Source organism: Malus domestica, chromosome 12 (assembly GCF_042453785.1).
Source record: "Malus domestica chromosome 12, GDT2T_hap1".
NCBI lineage: Eukaryota > Viridiplantae > Streptophyta > Magnoliopsida > Rosales > Rosaceae > Malus > Malus domestica.
The window spans coordinates 21,802,778-21,820,998 of NC_091672.1; the positions used below are offsets into that span (position 1 = coordinate 21,802,778).

The 18,221-nt window shown below is 38.1% G+C and overlaps 1 long non-coding RNA gene across 1 annotated transcript; it reads left to right on the plus strand.

Annotated features, from left to right (window-relative positions):
- The first annotated feature begins 10,641 nt into the window (after window positions 1-10,641).
- Window positions 10,642-12,621, plus strand: LOC114820186 (uncharacterized). The gene is made up of 4 exons (XR_003767593.2): window positions 10,642-10,795; window positions 10,931-11,051; window positions 11,476-11,542; window positions 12,349-12,621. It is a non-coding gene; the product is annotated as an uncharacterized lncRNA (long non-coding RNA).
- The last annotated feature ends 5,600 nt before the right edge of the window (window positions 12,622-18,221 follow it).

The following is an 18,221-nucleotide window of genomic DNA, read 5'->3' on the forward strand; positions in this document are numbered from 1 at the left end:
AGGGTGAGTGGGTCTGAAAAAAAGTTTCAATAAAAACCTTTGAAAACGTTATAACTCCTCGTCGTAAAACATGTATAGTTTCCAAAATATACATATTACGTATAGTATCAAAATACTTACCATAGCCTGCAAAACATAAATAAAGCATGACATCCCAAAATCTCAATAGTAATATAAGTAAAATCAAGTGCTTAACAACCTATGCTAGCACACTAGTCAGAGTCGCCTAATGCGACCTGTACAACTAAACCTATTGCTCACCAATCTATGCTAGCACATCAGTCTGGAGTTGCCTAGTACGACCTGTATGACAGGACTAGGTATAATAATATACGCTTTAGTGCTATGATCATGTGAAGACTGGCGATAATCGCAGTCACTTACAAGTCGGAGTCGCCTATTGCAACATGTACGATAGGACTGGCACTTACTTGGATCCAAGGCGAGCGTGCAATGCGGGAGTTGAACATACACGTGAAAGACTGATATTGGCCCGGGGCAGGAGCACTAACACCGGGGTGTAGCAATGATGAACACTACATGAATATAAGCATGCCATAATGATGCAATAATTCTAACAAACATAATAAGCTTACCTGAACTTACCTGCGCATCCTGTAGGATCATTTTGGCATTTCACAATTTCACAACAATGCAACATTTCTTAATCATGGCATGAAATGCATAAATCAATTAAAAAACATTTGTGGAAACTATAATATATATATATACACACACACACATACACTATAAAAAGGAAAAGACCCACTCATCTGAAGTCCCCACTACAACTTCCTAGCATGAATATCGAGGCATCTTGAACGATCGGCGCCTAGAATAATTATCAAATCACGTCTAAGAATTCTTATCGATAGAATACGTAACTTACATAAAATGCATCCCCAAGGACGTTCTAGAATGATTTGAACCCCATTGACCAAAAGTCAATCGTCGATCAAATGTCAACAGTAGGGTCCACAACCCTACGTAACCCGATTTGGAAGATCGCACATTGGATTTCCGATCCGTAACTTCCAAAGATCCACATTATGCTTCTAAAACATTATACTAAAGTTTCATTACGATCCAACGGTTGAATCTCTGCCAATTGCAAATTTAAGTGGCGGTCAACGCTTTATTTTACGAACTTACAAATCTAATTTGGGAAGATCCGTACGTTGGATTCCCGATCCGTAAGTTTCTAATATCCTCAAATATTACGTACTATAATGTATTAAAGTTTGGTGATGATCCAACGGTCGGATCGTCGATTCATTTAATATCCAAGTGGCGGTCTCTATCAAATCTATAGTCTTACGACGAGATTTCTTCAATTGAACGTCACATATGAAATCAGAGTAGAAATGGCAGGTGGGGTCTCGGCCCACGCACCGCCACAAACGATGGTCGGCCGCCCCTACTCGTCGGAAAATTCTCAAATTTTACAGAAATGAAGATCTCAACAAGTAGAGCAAGTTTTATACATGTGGCCAAGTCCAATTTGGTTGGAAAAAGCTTCAAATCGCCTTTAACCCATCGGAACCCTATAATTGAGTGTGTCTCGATTCGTCGAATCTAAAGCTTCGCTGCCTCATCCAATGCTTGGGCCCTATTCCTAGGTCCAAGGGAAGGCTAATGGTGGTGGTAATTGAAGGAAATCGTTGCAGGAATGGCGAATTCGCCATTGTGCACCTGTTGGATTCCTAGTTCAATTTCCACGAATTGGAGCCCCAATTGACTCAGGTTTTTTGTGGAAATGGGAGAGGAGGGGCCGTGAACAAGTTCCCAAGTGAAAGCTCGATGAATTTCACCTAAAAATTGCCGAATGAGCACTGGAATTTGGATTGGAGCCGCTGAGTCTACGGCCGAGTCATGGGTCTGAAACGGGTTGAAGAGAAAGAGTCCCTGATCCCCTGTTCTCTCCTTCCATCCTTGTCCCTCTCTTTCCTCCTCCCAATTGGGCATCTCCTCACCTCATTCTTCTGGTTAGTCATTCACTCACTCATTCTTCTTTCTGATTGGGCAATAATCCTCCATTTTCTTCTTTCTCCTGCTCCCCACTTTTTTCCCTCACTTTCCATTCACAGCCACTCACATGGCTCCCTAAATCAAGTCACAAGAAAAATATCTCTCAAATAAGAAATTTATCAAGTTGTCTTCTGTTTGTACCATACTTGACCAATCCCGAAACTACTGAGCACCGGTCAATGTTATACTGTCAAGGACCCAGAAGAGTTTCCCTCCAACCAGGAGGCCAATCACAGTGCGACACGTGTTGACATCAGAAGCCAATCATAGCGCGACACGTGTCAACATCAGAAGCCAATCACAACACGACACGTGTCAATGTTAGAATGAAACTAGAAACTCTCTTCTATAAATAGAGATCATTCTCTCACAATATTGCCTAATGTCATTTGTACTAAATCATTCACTAGTACTCACTAAAGGAGACCTTGAACCTATGTACTTGTGTAAACCCTTCACAATTAATGAGAACTCTTCTACTCCGTGGACGTAGCCAATCTGGGTGAACCACGTACATCTTATGTTTGCTTCCCTGTCCCTATCCATTTACATACTTATCCACACTAGTGACCGGAGCAATCTAGCGAATGTCACAAACTTAACACTTTCTGTTGTACCAAAGTAGTACTTTCAGAATACGATAAAATAATAGCTCATACGAGTTACTAAAAGATGGTCAACTAAAGTCAACGATCTCGCTTCTAGGGCATTTTTGTCAATCCACACTTTTAAAAATTAATAAAATCATAAAAGTAGGGATGGGTTGTCACACTTATCAGATTTTTTGGTTTTTCAAAAAAAAAAAAAGTTTCATTTTACATTTTTAAATGAGGGTACATTTGAAAATTGAAAAAGGGTAACATTTATAGATTTTACATTAAAAAAATGGGTTTATTTTTACATAAAAAGGTACATTTACAAAAAAAAAAAAAACAATTAGTACATTTACATATAACAAAGTGGTACATTTATAAAGAAGAATATGGGTACATTATAAGTAAATTATGAGTCCAAACAAAAGATTAAAAAAATTAGAGTACAAATAAATTGAAAAAAAAAATACAGGCACAAAAAGAAATTAATATATGGGTACAAATTAAAACTAAAAAAATTAGTACAAATTAAAAAGGGGTTGCAAATTAAAATTGGGCACAAACTAAAAATAGAAATATATGATACAAAGTATAGCCATATTTATAAATATAAAAATCTAACGTTTCTCACACTAAACAAATATATTTTAGAAATAAAATTTAATTATGCTGATATGTAAATATTTTATTATTGAAATAATGACATTCACTAAAGCCCAAGGAGCTTGATTTAAAAAAAATTGCAAATGAATAAGGTTTTAATCAATGGTATAGAAGAAAAAAGGGATAGGAATCTAATTTCTTCTTAAATATATAACTTAGTATTAGAAAACAAAGAGAAATATATGTCTTTAATTAAATCATGAATAGCACATGATAAGAATTAATCAATTGTATTGAGATTCTGTTTGGTCATTAGTCATAATAAAGTAACAAGCAGAGCTCAGTCCAGTGAGGTGATGTATTGCAGCCAGCGGCCCAGCATGATATGCATGTATAGTATTACATTAATATTATTAGTAGATTAATGTTCATCTCCACATGCATAAACAAAATCATACGGGTTTTCGTCAGCAGGGATGTAAGAATGCCATAGAGACTAATTTTAGTATGGAAAATGTCACATGCAAATGCCTGACCTTGATATATCTTGCTATGATGGGTGCCTTCATTGTTCAAAACAATAATTAATCCATTAATTCCAATATTTTAAAGAAAACATAAAGCAGTACATTTACTTTTCCTATCATAATAATAATTAAAATATTAGAAGGGCTAAGACTCTGCTTTTATGTTAGAATACATTAATGAGATTGTTATCCAGAAAGATTCTACGGAATTAATGTCCTCATTCTCAACTTGTTTATCTATGATAATTAACTAATTAATTATACATATCTTAAATGAGCCCTCCGGGTTCTCCATATAAAACGAGAGAGAGAGAGAGAGAGAGAGAGAGAGAGAGAGAGAGAGAGAGAGAGAGAGAGAGAGAGAGAGAGATGTTATATTCATGATATTGGTTAGTTGGTATTTCAATTACGAGGGGTGAGGTTTGGGTTTGGGTTTGTCAAGTAGAATGGAAATGTCGCTGCTCATGTTGTAGCCTCATACATTACCTTACATAGAGGTGTCTTCCGTTGGGATACTATTAGTTCAGAGTTTTTATTTAATGTTCTTGCTGAAGATATAAACGTTCATATTAGAATTTAATAAAGTTTACCATTTGACAAGAGAGAGAGAGAGAGAGAGAGAGAGAGAGAGAGAGGAGCTGAAGGTGTCATTTTTCAAAGACAAAAGAAGGTGCTGGTGAAGATCAAGAGATTATTCGAAGGTGTCGGGTGAGACATGACACTGAGTGACTGCAAAATAATAGAGGATAAGAGTTTTGCTTGCTCACACATGTTCATTTTAGGACCTATTATACAATCATTCTTATATCTTTGGACGACCAAATTTTATTTATAGTCCGTCTCGCCTAATTCATTATAATCCTTTCATTAAAAAAAATTTCATATACTTTTGGACATCTTTAGCAGTGACGAAAAATAATTTAGAATATTTTAGTTGTTGTTATTATTTTTTTGCACTCTATCCTTCTTGTATACGTATTTGTTCCATCTTTAATGAATATTGTATTACATCAAAAACCTTTTTTTTTTCTTTTGAATTTAGAGAGAATTCTTTTCTACTGTCCCCATTGTTAGGAAATTCTTTAAAAGCATTGCATGTTTCTCAAACAGCTAAGCAATATAAAGGAAAGAGCGTACTTACCTCTCTGTCTGCTTCCTAAAAATATATAAAAATTGACAGTATTTTTCTGACCGATCACTAATTAATAATTAAGGAGAACTGTTGGTAAGGTCATTATCTTTGGAACTTATTGTTTTAAAACAAAATAAAGACAAGTTTAGGTGCAATAGGGTACTATTTTAGAATAACTTAAATTACACGCATCTTTAGTAGACAGTATTGATTTGAACAGATATTGCCAACAGATTGCGTAAGAAGACATTCCACAAAATGTAAGAAGACATTCCACAAAATACCAAAGTCTTTTCCCTTTTATTCTTTTGGTGTTAATAATGAACTCTAAAATGGGGGTTATGCTCCCCGTCCGGAACATCCTGTTATCATCTCTCTCTTCTTTTCAAACAGAAAGATGCTATCATATTTACAAAGATAATAATAAAAAAAAAATTAATGTATAAAACCAATACAAAATACGTTATTCATATTTAATTAACTCTGCAAGACTGCAAATTAACTCCTCAGTTCAAGTCATTACGCAACTGCGTAGTGGCATGAGCATTGGTTCATGGACTTTGTCCAGTTAATGTATGAGTTTTTGAATTAAAAATCTGTGAGTATTGTCACTTAATACTACAGTCTAATGATATTTCTCTTCATTTGTAAGTGAGAGGTATTGAGGTCGATTATCGTCAAAGGCAAATTTGAACTACATTATTACTTGCTTATTGTGAGGCTAAGTCCAACTCATCCCCTTAGTATAGATAACATCGTTTGTTAAAAAAAAATAAAAGTTGTGAGTATTAGTCTCAGAACAAATCAAAATGTGGGGAAATGGTTTTATTGGGTAACACCACACGTTATAACTTTTTTGAACATACGATATTATCTACACTAAGGAGACGGGGGCTAAACCTCACAATAGGCTAGCAATAATGTGGTTCAAATTCACTTTTGGCGAGAATCAAACCTAAGACCTTTCACTTACAAGTGAAGAGGAATATCATTAGAACACAGCACCACACGTTATAACTTATGTTCAAAATAAAGGGTCTTTAAAGGCAAATAAAAGATGGAAATTTTAACAGAATTACCCACAAGCTACATTGTGATAAATTTAAGGACCACTATTCAAAAAATTTTAACTAAGAGACGAAAACTCTAATTTTCTCTTATGAATTAATACTATCAATTAGATGGGTTGTTCCAACCTGAAATTTGCGTTCTTGATTCAAATTATGATAACATGGTATACTAAATTTTTGGCAAATGATGTGATGATTTTCTAGTTTTTTCTCCTTGATATGGATCAATCTCTTATTGAATTTCGAGTCGTTACATTTACCATTTGTGCATTGACGCACATTTACACAAATCTTATCCATTCAATTAATCTAATAAAATTAAAATAGTCCACGACATATTAGAATAGAGTTCATGTTTTCACCTTAGAACTATACCAACTCTCTGCGATTCCTCTCCGTGCCGTGTTTCCCACTCTTTTTTTTGCCGCACAATGTCTGTGTTGGAAAAGCTACAAATACGTAACATAATTATCCAATTGAAAATATAATTCCAATAACTAATATTTCATTTACATTTTCTTAAAGGGATGCCTTGTTCTTTGATTGAATCGCATAAGAATACTTAATTTTTATTAAGGTTAACTTATGTTAGTCACCAGTAAAAATCATAGGCTAAGAAATTAGGGCTTGACCCATTCACACATCCAATACCACACCCATTATTCGATAATGGAGGTTGTTTTATTTTAATATTTTGTGTTATGTGATAAATAGATAGCTGGATATTGCACAAAAGCCACACAGCCCGTGGAAAGTTTTTCGTTAGTCTACAGAAGTGGGGAAGAGGGGAGAGAAGGGATTGAGAAGATTTATCATGGAAAGTTTTTGATAAAGTAGTGTTACATTTACTATTTATTTGTATCATCTCTCTAATAGAGGTAGGATCCGCTAATGCCTGTGAGTTCCATCTTTATTAGAAAGATGGTACAAATAGATAGTAAGTACGAACGATACTTTTATCTAAAACTAACGTGTACCAACCATTGGATCAATCAAAGTGTCAAGAGTTGTCTAAATGCATGTAAATGCACGTATAATAAATGTAGAGATTTGTGATCCTCTCTGTGGCGGATGTACAATGGGATTAAGGTGGTCTCAGGATCACACGGAGTCTTGAAAATATGCATGTGAATGTCATCCGAGGACCTTCAATTGTTTGGTATGAGTCATTTTTATGCCTACCAAGTGTTTGATGTAATATTTGATAGGCATATCTCGACAAATTGTGTTGACAATACTGAAATATTCTTTCGATATCACTCATCAGACTGCTATGTAATATTTGATAGGCATATCTCGACAAATTGTGTTGACAATACTGAAATATTCTTTCGATATCACTCATCAGACTGCTTTGGCATATGTCAATATATGTTGACATGTGCACAACATAGTTTGACTGATGACAACAAGCTCACAAAGTGGTCGAGGAAATGCCTCAATGAATAACTTGAATTTTTTTTGTGTGCTTCGCGACCTATTTCAATCCAAAAAACTTGTATTTCAACATTGTAATCCCTGAAGGTTTGAATCCTAAATCCATCACTTGATCCTCTGTTACTTTCAAAATATATATCATTAGAAATTTCCATGAAGTAATATTATGGCGAGAAAGTTATTGTTCAAACCATTTGACTGCATGGACGGAGGTAGCATATGCTCACTGGGAGTAGCTTCCCCCACTCAATTTTTTTTGTCATGAAAACGCTCCAACTAAGACTATAAATTACTTATGTACCTAAAAGTGAAGTCTTAGTCCAAACTTTCAACTCAAAATACTCTCTCACGTTCTATACTTTTTCTACCATCTCACCCTTCCAAGCCATGTAATTTTTCCATTAGCTGATGGTTTACAATTTTACCCTTTAAACACCAGTTACCCAAATTCATGTTGTTGGACAATAAATTTATGACATCGTTATCAAAATTTTAATTTAATTTCATCATTCATAGTTACCTTCATTAAAAAAATATTTTTGACTCCATCCATGTTTGACTACCTAAAGATTTTCTACTAGCTAGACTAAGAAAGCTAGGGACCATTCATTTACGAAGAAGGTTAGTGAACGTAATAGGTATTTGGTTGTATATCACCATCAGAAAATATGTCGCATTATGAGAGAGATACAGAGACCCTCCTTGATCGTCGAAGCAACTTTATATGCATGATATTGATTTAATAATTAAATATAAAATTCCCCAGCAAATAATTTAATCGGGCAAAGAAGGCAAACATTCAGCCGTGTTTCATGTGCTACTACGTTGTTTCACTTGTCAGGTTCCATCCATGTCTCCATTACATCGGTTTACACTGTTTTCTACATTAGTATTTTTTCAATACTTGTAAATGTGAGTTTTTAAGTTTAAATATCATGAATGATAAATTCGATACTAATTTGTTTCTCCAACACTAAATATAAACACATCGTTCTATCAAACATAAAATAAAATAAAAATAAAACAAGAGCGTGTAACAATTAGTGGTCACTATCAATCATTGTTAGCCATCGCTCCATTATTCTTTGTGCAAATACTTTTTGCCCTCTGTCTGCTTAGCTATCAACTTAACTGGTATATACATGCCTGGATTTGTCCGGGTGTATTTGGATCGAAAGTAGGTATTTTATGAATTGCTTGTGCATAAACGCCATGGTACTAATTTGAACTATTTCCTTTTCACATTTTACCAGTATTTATGTTTCGAAAAAATGTCATCATTCTGTGTTGACGGCTAAGTATGCAAAGTCCTTAAGTATAATTTATCCATATTTGGTGCCTAATGATCATTAGAGACTCCTTGTTATGGCACTCCTGAAGGTAGTGTGCCCAATTGGTGCTTAATGAGCATTGCACACCTTTAAAAAGGTGTCTAAGTAACTGGTAATAGACAGACAAATTTGAACTACATTATTGCTAACTTATTGTGAGGTTTAGCCCACTTTTTCACCTCGTAGTGTAAATAATATCGTTTGCTAAAAAAAATACTGGTAATAGGCACACTTTAAAAACATTGTGCTTTGCAAGTTGTCCTTTACCACAATTGTGGAAAAGTGTTGAGCTCTTGCATAACGGCGTAGGTTCAAACCCAGTTGGTGACTAATCTAACATCTATTCTAACAAAATCTATCGTTTGACAAAAAAAAAAAAAAAAAAGAATATGATAAATCAAACTTTGTAGTTGGTGATTGATAAACCAGGGGGGGAAATAATGGAAAACTAATAAAAATGGCTAGAAAACTTTGAGTTTTAATGATAAGGACAAACTAAAGGGTAAAGTGAATAGTACCAGGATTGACTTTTTAGTGTAAAAATTTGATTTTTCGTTAAAGTGAACAGTACATGTGCTTTTTGTTAAAGTTCCCAAAAAATAAAGATAAACATACTGCTCAACTTCGCTAGACCCATGGGCTTGAAAGCTTACCAAATATATAGAGTATGGGTTATATTAGTTATAGATTAAAATTGGGCCGTTGTGTTTTTGTTTGAATATATAGTTCCAAACAACAAGAACCTGAGTTTGTTGAACTAGTAAATCAAAGGTGAACCCAACCCTTTTCAACTAAATTAAGGTTAGGTTATATATGTCATAGGTACATAGATTTCATACTATATCTATTTGCATCGTTTGATCAATATTGCTTATATATAATTTTTATGTATTTATTTCAGTTATGTTATATCTTTTGCAAGTGGGTTACCTATTTGGTACATAAATTTCATATGATTTTCACTATTTTTTATTAATATGTCTTGCTTACCGGTATAATTACATATTTGTATAGGTTATATTTGTTTTGATGCCTATGTACTTATTGATTAGATAGATATCGTACTACTCTTTTTCATTAGATGTTTAAAGTGGAAAGAGATTCACTCCGGATCTCTTCTACCAAGGCCACTGGATCAAGTGATCCAAGCCCTTGAAATTTGATCAAATGGCTAAAAATAGGGGCCCCTTTAAAAGTTATAATGACTTTAGTCGTTGGATCAAATTTCAAGGGCCCGGATCACTTGAACCGTTGGCCTTGGTGGAAGAGATCCAGAGAGGATCTCTTTCTGTTTAAAGTTGAAGGAAAACTATTTTTTTTACTCATTTTACTAGATATTGCATATAGATTAGGGATGTTCAAATATTTGAAATTTAAAATTTAAAAGATGTGCAAAAGAACCACCATGTAATCACTGATTTCTTTATTGAGGATAGTACTAATTAATGTGCGAGATGTTTTTTTTTCTCTTCGACTAGGTTGAAATCCTCCGTAAGGTTTTTATCGAGGCCATGTAATGCATCATATTCTCAATATTGTACGCATTCTTATTACTTCAATGAATATCATACATTTTCTCCAAAGATGTGCAGAAGATGAATACAAATTAAGAAACTTTAATTTGTAGATTAGGGATGTTAAATATAAATTGGTATATAAAAAAAAGCGACCTAACTCTACACAAATTGTACCTCAAAAAAAAAAAAAAAACTCTACACAAATTGAAAATTGGACAAAACCTAATAATGTCACAGCCCGTCCCGGAGGTACTTTTGACGGGAATGTGAAATGACAGAATTGCCCTTATTGGACATTAAGGTACGTAGGTACGTAGCGTTATTTTGAAAATAGCATTGGTTGGATGGGATTTTATTGGAAATTGATTTTTGGTATGATTGGTTAGGATGAAATGGAGGGTGTGGATTAATTTGGACCACACATGACCTTCCTCTCTCCCTCTCCTTTCCCCGTGCTTTCCCTGTCTCTGTCTCTCTCGAACTCACACCCTCACACACCCATATCGTACGGACCACCACCAAAACCCTTCAAAACTTGACGGATCGGGGCAAATAAGGTATGTATCTTCATCGTTTTGACGTCCTGAGTTCATTGGTACTAGTTTTAGGAAGTGAAACCTTCGATTTCACGTAGATCCCGAACCTCCATTTTTGAGGTACTGTTCATGCGAACGTAAAATGTTGTGTTTCAGGAGATTTCAAGCTTGTGGTGAGCTTTAGGAGGTCCTAAGGAAGCTCGGGGACGTTCGTTGGAGAATTTTGGACGCCGGGATCGTAGGTTTCAAGTTTGGCCGAACCCTTGGTTTTTGCAAGGTGAGATTTCGTAGTTTTTAGGCCCTAAAACTAGTCCAACGTGATAGTACACTCTTAGGGCTTCAATTTGGTATAAAATACGAAGAAAATGGGTGAAAAACGAAGGAGAATAGTGAGTTTGAAAATCGGCCGGAGTTCGGCCGGAGTCCGGCCACCGGAGAACCAGTCCGGCGAGACCCTGCGAGGAAGATGACACGTGCGCTGCACGTGCTGCGCGTGGCCAGCGCGTGGACCCGTGCCACGTGTGGCGCGTGGGGGCGCGTGGGGCTTCCAAAAATTTTTCTAAAAATATCCCGACGCTCGTGACGTCGAGTAGGTCGATGTGGTATATTCATATACCAAAATTGAGCATCGTATGAGAAGTTATTTCGAATTATTGGTGATATGCTTAAAATTAATGTTTTTATAGTTGTTTCGCATATAGGTGAGACGTATCCCGAGGACGACCGCATCCAGGGACGCCACGGGGGTTACGACCCGTCGACTTATCAGTGAGTGGGCAGTTTTGTTTTCGTATTACCTATATACTACTGTTTTTCCCAGAAAAATGTTTTATATGAAAGTATGTTTTGAACATGCCATGCCTAGAATTATTTGAAAATGTGAATTGTTATATGAATTACATGATTGATATATGATGCATACATGTTGCATGGTGCTGTGGAGGCAAAGGTAAGTCAGGTGAGTTCATTTATGCATTGAATTGGTTGATGTTGATATAATTTGAGCTCATAATCTGCACCCTAGGTGTTAGTGCTTATTAGTATTCACCACACCGCACGCTCGTCTTGGATCCAAGTAGGTGGATGTCGTACAGACCATGTGAGGGTTCCGACATGCTAGTCGTATAGATCACTAGGCGTGATTCCGACTAGTGGGTGACCTTAGTTATGCGCGCTGATGATATGATGAGAGAAGCACTAGAGCGTATTTTTACACCTTTCATCGTATAGACTACCTTACGTAGTTCCGAGTGATGTGCAGAGTAGGGCCGTATAGGTCACTGTGGTGACTCCGGCTTAGTGAGATTTGAGCTATTGAATTAATCGTATAGGACCAACTGCAGGGTCTCCGATTGATTCCTTATTTCACCTGATTTATATTTTGATTTATGTCATGGCATGTTTTCTTGAAAATGTTAAAGATTTGAGATTTAAATGTTGAGATTTTATATGGTTATATATTTCTGGGAAAGTATTCAGGTTTTTACGGCGAGGGGATATAACTGTTTTAATGAAATGTTTTGCAAAACTAATTTGTTTTACTGACCCACTCATTTTGTTTTGCGCCCCTCCAGGTTCTAGTTTAGCGGTGGTTGGCTCACGAGGTCCTTTCCGGCTTTCTGACAGATTTGGGACATGTAGGACTCACCTGAGGGTGATGTATTCTTATTTTAGTCCTACTTGACTGCAGTTAACCTATGCTCTGAACTTATGTGTTTACTTGTAACTCGTCCGGTTATGTCCGTATGTGGTTATGTTGAGTTTGGTTTGAATTTCTGTTGATTTATGTTGTTGTTACGCTTCCGTGTCGTGCTTATGGTTACGTCACGCCCACGTGACGGCCAGCACACCTGGATCCTCCGGATCAGGGTGTGTCAAATAACATGTTAAATTTTTTCACCAAAAATGCCCCTTATTAATAATAAAAAATAATAATAATTGTACTAGATATAAGCTATACAGTGTGTGTTTATAACCATACGTATGGAGCCAAGTGAGATTTTGTGTAGAATATACGAGGCGATCAGCAATAAAAAGGTGGTCATATAGGTATTGGAGATGGTCATGATGAGATGATATAGCCATTGCATTATGGTGGTGGAGTATGTCATCATAAGTGAAAAAAATGAAATTCATCAAAATCTTAGGGAGAGATTGCCATCAAACTCCATAACTTTTTAAAATCCTTTAAAATCAATAAAATTTTGAATACACATGAATTTCCATAAGATTTTAGACTTTTTAAAAGTAAAAAATAAAAATAATAAAAAATCTTTATTCAACACAAGGTAACTTAATTTGAATACCACAAGAATTCAAACATGTTAGAAGTCATAAAAAATCTTTATTCAACACAGAGTTGCTGCAGTCATATTTAGAATAGGAATGTGATTGTGTAAATCCTAGGAAATCTGGGAATGTATCTTATATTCCTATTAGGATTAGATTACCTATTAAATGTTGTAATCTTAAAGGGAAAGGTTTTACCCTTCCTACTACTATAAATAAAGGCACAATGGGGTGGAATAACACACACCTCACAATTACACATCTCTCTCTTTCTCTCTATCCATGCCGCACCCCTCTCTCTCTATGGCCTCCATAATTGTTTAGTAAATTATGCCTACAACACATTATCAGTATGCTCTTGACACTGCGCTGACAAGAGAGTTTGATCTTCAATCTGGGGAGTATTACGTCTTTAATCATTCTTTTCATGATTAATTTAATTATTTTATTGAATTGATCTACATGCTATTGATTCAATTTAATTTTTCTATGTTGAACGTGATACAACGAATTGGAGATGCAATTTCGGCTTTCGGAGAAGGATCTTCTACAAATTCAAAGGCTTATTCGTTTTGTGCTACTCAGGTACGCTTAAAATAAAGGAAGATATTTGAAACGACCCATGAAGCATGAAAACATTCCCCATGATGCATGAACCCCTACATTTATATTTACCTTTCGATATATATATTGTATATGTTTCATATATTTGTCAATATATATATATTTGTTTAATGCATTACGCAATAATTGCTATGTGGAATTTGTGAGTCAAAGAATCGAAAGAAATTAGAAGCATATTAGGGTTTTCCTAAACCCTAAAGGGTTTGAAAAAAAAATGGGGGAATCAGGACATGGTGCGGCACACATCGCACCATCATTGTGCAAATAATCACCAGGCCTAGGCCTGGATTTTACCTAGGTAGGGCCTGTAGCCCTAAGCCTATGCACATTGGCCTTGGCCCGTAGTTATCCAACCTGCCCAATTGTCTGGGCTGTCCTCCCATACACACGCTGCAACCTTTTTGGTTGCTGGGTTTTGTTGCTCTGGCCCACATACATATAGCCAGCATTGTAGACATTGAAATTTCGGTGGCATAAATGTTAGCCATTGCATTAAGATTACATTTGTAAACATTGAAATTTTGGTGAAATAAATGTTGACCATTGTATTAAAATTACAACATCCGCCCAAATTCACCTACATCATACACTAAGTTCACCTACAACATCCACCCAAGTTCACCTACAACATCCACCAAGTTTCACCTACAACATCCACCAAAATTCATCTACAACATCCACCAAAACAAATGGATGGTGGTGATTCATTCCCAAAGCCTATAAATAGGCTCATCCATCAAAGAATCAAGGGAGGATTTTAGATACACTTTCTCTACTCCCAAATTTGAAGAGAATTCACACCACACCAAAGCCTTGAAGCCTTGAAACTCTAAAGCTTTCAAGCAAATTCCGAAGAATCAAGAAAGCCCTCTTCGTTCTTCGTCAAAATCCTCCTTCAAGATCAAGCCCCAACGACCCTTGAAGAAACTTCCACTAATTCAAGATCAAGCCCCGACGGCCCTCGAAGAAAGTGTTCATCATTCATCATCCGTTCATCCTAAAGATCAAGCCCCGACGGCCCTTTGGATCAACAACAACAAATCTACCCATTACAAAGATAGAATCAGAGGCTAAATTTGTAGAAGAGATTGTAACCCCTAAATCATTAATACAAATATTATTTTGTACACGTTGTTCTTGTTTCAGGAATTTCCGTGTTTACAAATTTGGCACGCCCAGTGGGACGGTCTCTACCTCTCCTCTCTATCTTTGAATCCGCAACAAGCACAAATGGCGTCAAAGAATGCCCAAGTTGTTCTCGCTGCCGATGCAAGAAACAAAAGCGTCATCACGACAGGGGGCATCACTTCAGGCATCATAACTCGAAGCAAGGCAAAAGCTCTTTCTGCCGCCTCTTCCGCCCCTGCATCAACTCCGCCGAAGGCACAAGAGCACCCGAGGCACGAACCGGTGATCACCCTGGCCTCGCTCAGGGCGCCAAGAGAGGAAAGCCAGAGGAAGTACTCTGAATCCTTACTTTCCGATGCCGACTCAAGCAGCGGCATAGCTATGCAAGTCATGGTTACTGGAGCGACTTCAATTGAGGAGCAGCTGGCTCAGATGAATGAAGCAATCGCAAAACTCACAAGGACTGTAGAGGATAAAGACCTGCAAATCGCAGCACTCGTTAACCAACTAGATGCAAGGCCCGATGAGAAAGTCAGGCAAGGGGATAATCCAGTAAAGAAGTAAAACGACGAGGATGAGGAGCCTCCAGTGGAGAACGTCGAAGAGAAGCTGAAGCCAGACTAAGCGGCGACGCTCATGGGATCTCTCTTTATCCAGCAGCTGCAGGAGATGATCGCCAACACCATCAAGGCGCAGTATGAAGGAAGCTCACATGATTCCGTACTATACTCAAAGCCCTACTCTAAGAAGATTGACGCTTTGAAGATGCTGAGGGGTTATCAGCCACCAAAGTTCATGCAGTTCGATGGAAAGGGGAACCCGAAGCAGCATGTCGCCCACTTCATTGAAACCTGTAGCAATGCTGGAACAGAGGGAGACTACCTCGTCAAGCAGTTCGTGCGCTCGCTGAAAAGCAACGCCTTTGACTGGTACACCGACCTCGAACCCGAGTCTATCAACAGTTGGGATCAGCTAGAAAGGGAATTCCGCACCGTAAGCATGCTGGAGCTGACCAGTACGAAACAGTGGAAGGAGGAACCTGTCGTCGACTACATCAATAGATGGCGTTCATTAAGTCTGGATTGCAAAGATCGACTTTCTGAAACCTCTGCCATTGAGATGTGTGTTCAAGGCATGCACTGGGGGTTACATTACATTCTCCAAGGCATAAAACCAAGAACGTTTGAGGAGCTGGCAACTCGTTCCCACGACATGGAGCTGAGTATCGCCAATCATGGAAAGAATGAGCCGATCACCCACTTCAAGAAGGATAAGGTGTTCGCCTCGAGTGTAGACAAGACCGGAAAATAACCCGTCAAGGAAACTTTTACCGTCAACACTACCCCCATCAAAACCTCATCCGCGTCTATCAAGACCTCCTCTGCGCCTATCAAGATTTCCTCCAAGACCAAGGTAAAAGAGACAAAGAGAAGTGAGCCTCCTCACACCCAAGACAAGTATAAAAACACCTTGAGAGAGTTGGAGCAAAAGACGTACCCTTTTTCTGACTCAGATGTGGATGCAATGTTAGATGACTTGCTGAAAAAGAAGGTGATTGAGTTACCAGAGTGCAAGCGCCCTGAAGAAATGAATCGAACGAACGATCCTAGGTACTGCAAGTACCATCGTATCGTGAGCCATCATGTGGGCAAGTGCTTCGTCCTTAAAGAACTCATTATGAAGCTAGCGCAACAAGGGAGAATCAAGCTCAACCTTGAAGACACAGCCGCAACACATACTACTACAGTGGCGTTTGGATCCTTCGATCCCGTGCCTCTCCAAGCGACACCCGACCATTCCTATCAATGTGCAAGCTACATGGCGCCTTCTACATAACCATCGCCGGGGGCAAACGAACAAGATGCACATACCGATGATGAAGAAGGATGGACATTGGTGACCTACAAAAAAATAAAAAAACAAGGAAACCAAAACCACAAGCCACAAGACCAAAGGTGGAACAAGTGAGAAAACACCGTCGCCGCAACAGTAGGAAGCCCAAAAGAAACGTAAAAGTTGATAAGCCAACGTATGCTGGGGAACCTATGGAGCAAGAGCCACGCATTCCTGTCTCCTTGCACGAGTACTTCCCGAATGACTTTTTCCAACAGTGCACTATCGTTGCATGCCATATGGTCGAAGTAGAAATGGAAGAACCTTCAAAAGGCAAAGATATCACCACTGAGGGAGAAAAAAACCCTCACGCTCGAAGAAAGTCTGCCAACACACTTTAGCATTGAGGAAGCGCTACAATTGCCAAAGAAGATGCAAAGCGTATTAGCAGCGGTCTTGGAAAGTCCCAATGACCACAAAGCGCAAGAAAGCAAAGACGAAGGCTTGGAGCTTCGGCCACATGAATGTTCCACATGCTGTGCCATCGAGGATGCATTCCACTTCACCGACGAAGACTTGCTGTTAGGATCCAAGCCTCACAACCGTCATCTCTTCGTCTCTGGGTACGTAAGGGAGTACAAAGTCAACCGCATGCTTGTGGATGGTGGATCAGCCATAAACATCATGCCAAAGTCAACAATGAATACAATAGGCATCAAGGCAGATGAACTGTCCCTAAGTCATCTACTAATCCAAGGTTTTAATCAAGGAGGACAAAGAGCGATGGGCATGATCCGAGTGGAGATGACTATTGGTGAACTCAAGTCAAGCACGATATTCCACGTGATTGATGCAAGAACTTCCTACGGCTTGCTCTTAGAAAGGCCTTGGATCCATGCGAATGGAGTAGTACCGTCCACCATTCACCAATGCTTAAAATTCTACCGAAAATGAGTGAAGGTGATTTATGGTGACACCAAACCATTCACCGAAGCCGAATCACATTTCGCAAATGCCAAGTTCTACATGGATGAAGACATGGTACCCGAAGCTCTTCCAAAAGAGATCAAATCCACGGGCAAAGCAACACCTAAAAAGCAGGAGTGGCAAGCCATGCCCAAAAAGCAAGAAAGAGAAGCCATGCCGTCTTCAAGCAAGAACGATGATGAGCTTGATAAACCTACAACAACCAGAGTGAGTAGGACGCCCTCAAATAGACCAAACGTACCCGTCTTCCGATACATCCCGATGTCGAGAAGAAAGAATGGTCAATCTCCGTTCGAAACTGGAGCAAGCAAAGCCGACGCACAGCGGCATATGGATAATGTAAAGTTGCTCAAGACGAATGCAGTTTTGCCTCTGGCATAGCTAGGCGACACTAAGGTTGCAAGACTACCACAAGGCTTCATAAAAGCTCTACCAAAGGGGGTGGAACCAAGCTTTCTCCCAACCTCAAGCAGCACAAGTCTTCCATGTATCATGCTCCGGCCAACGGTCTTGCAGAAGCATTCAACAAAACATTGTGCAACCTCTTAAAGAAGGTGATCGGCCGAACAAAGAGAGACTGGCACGA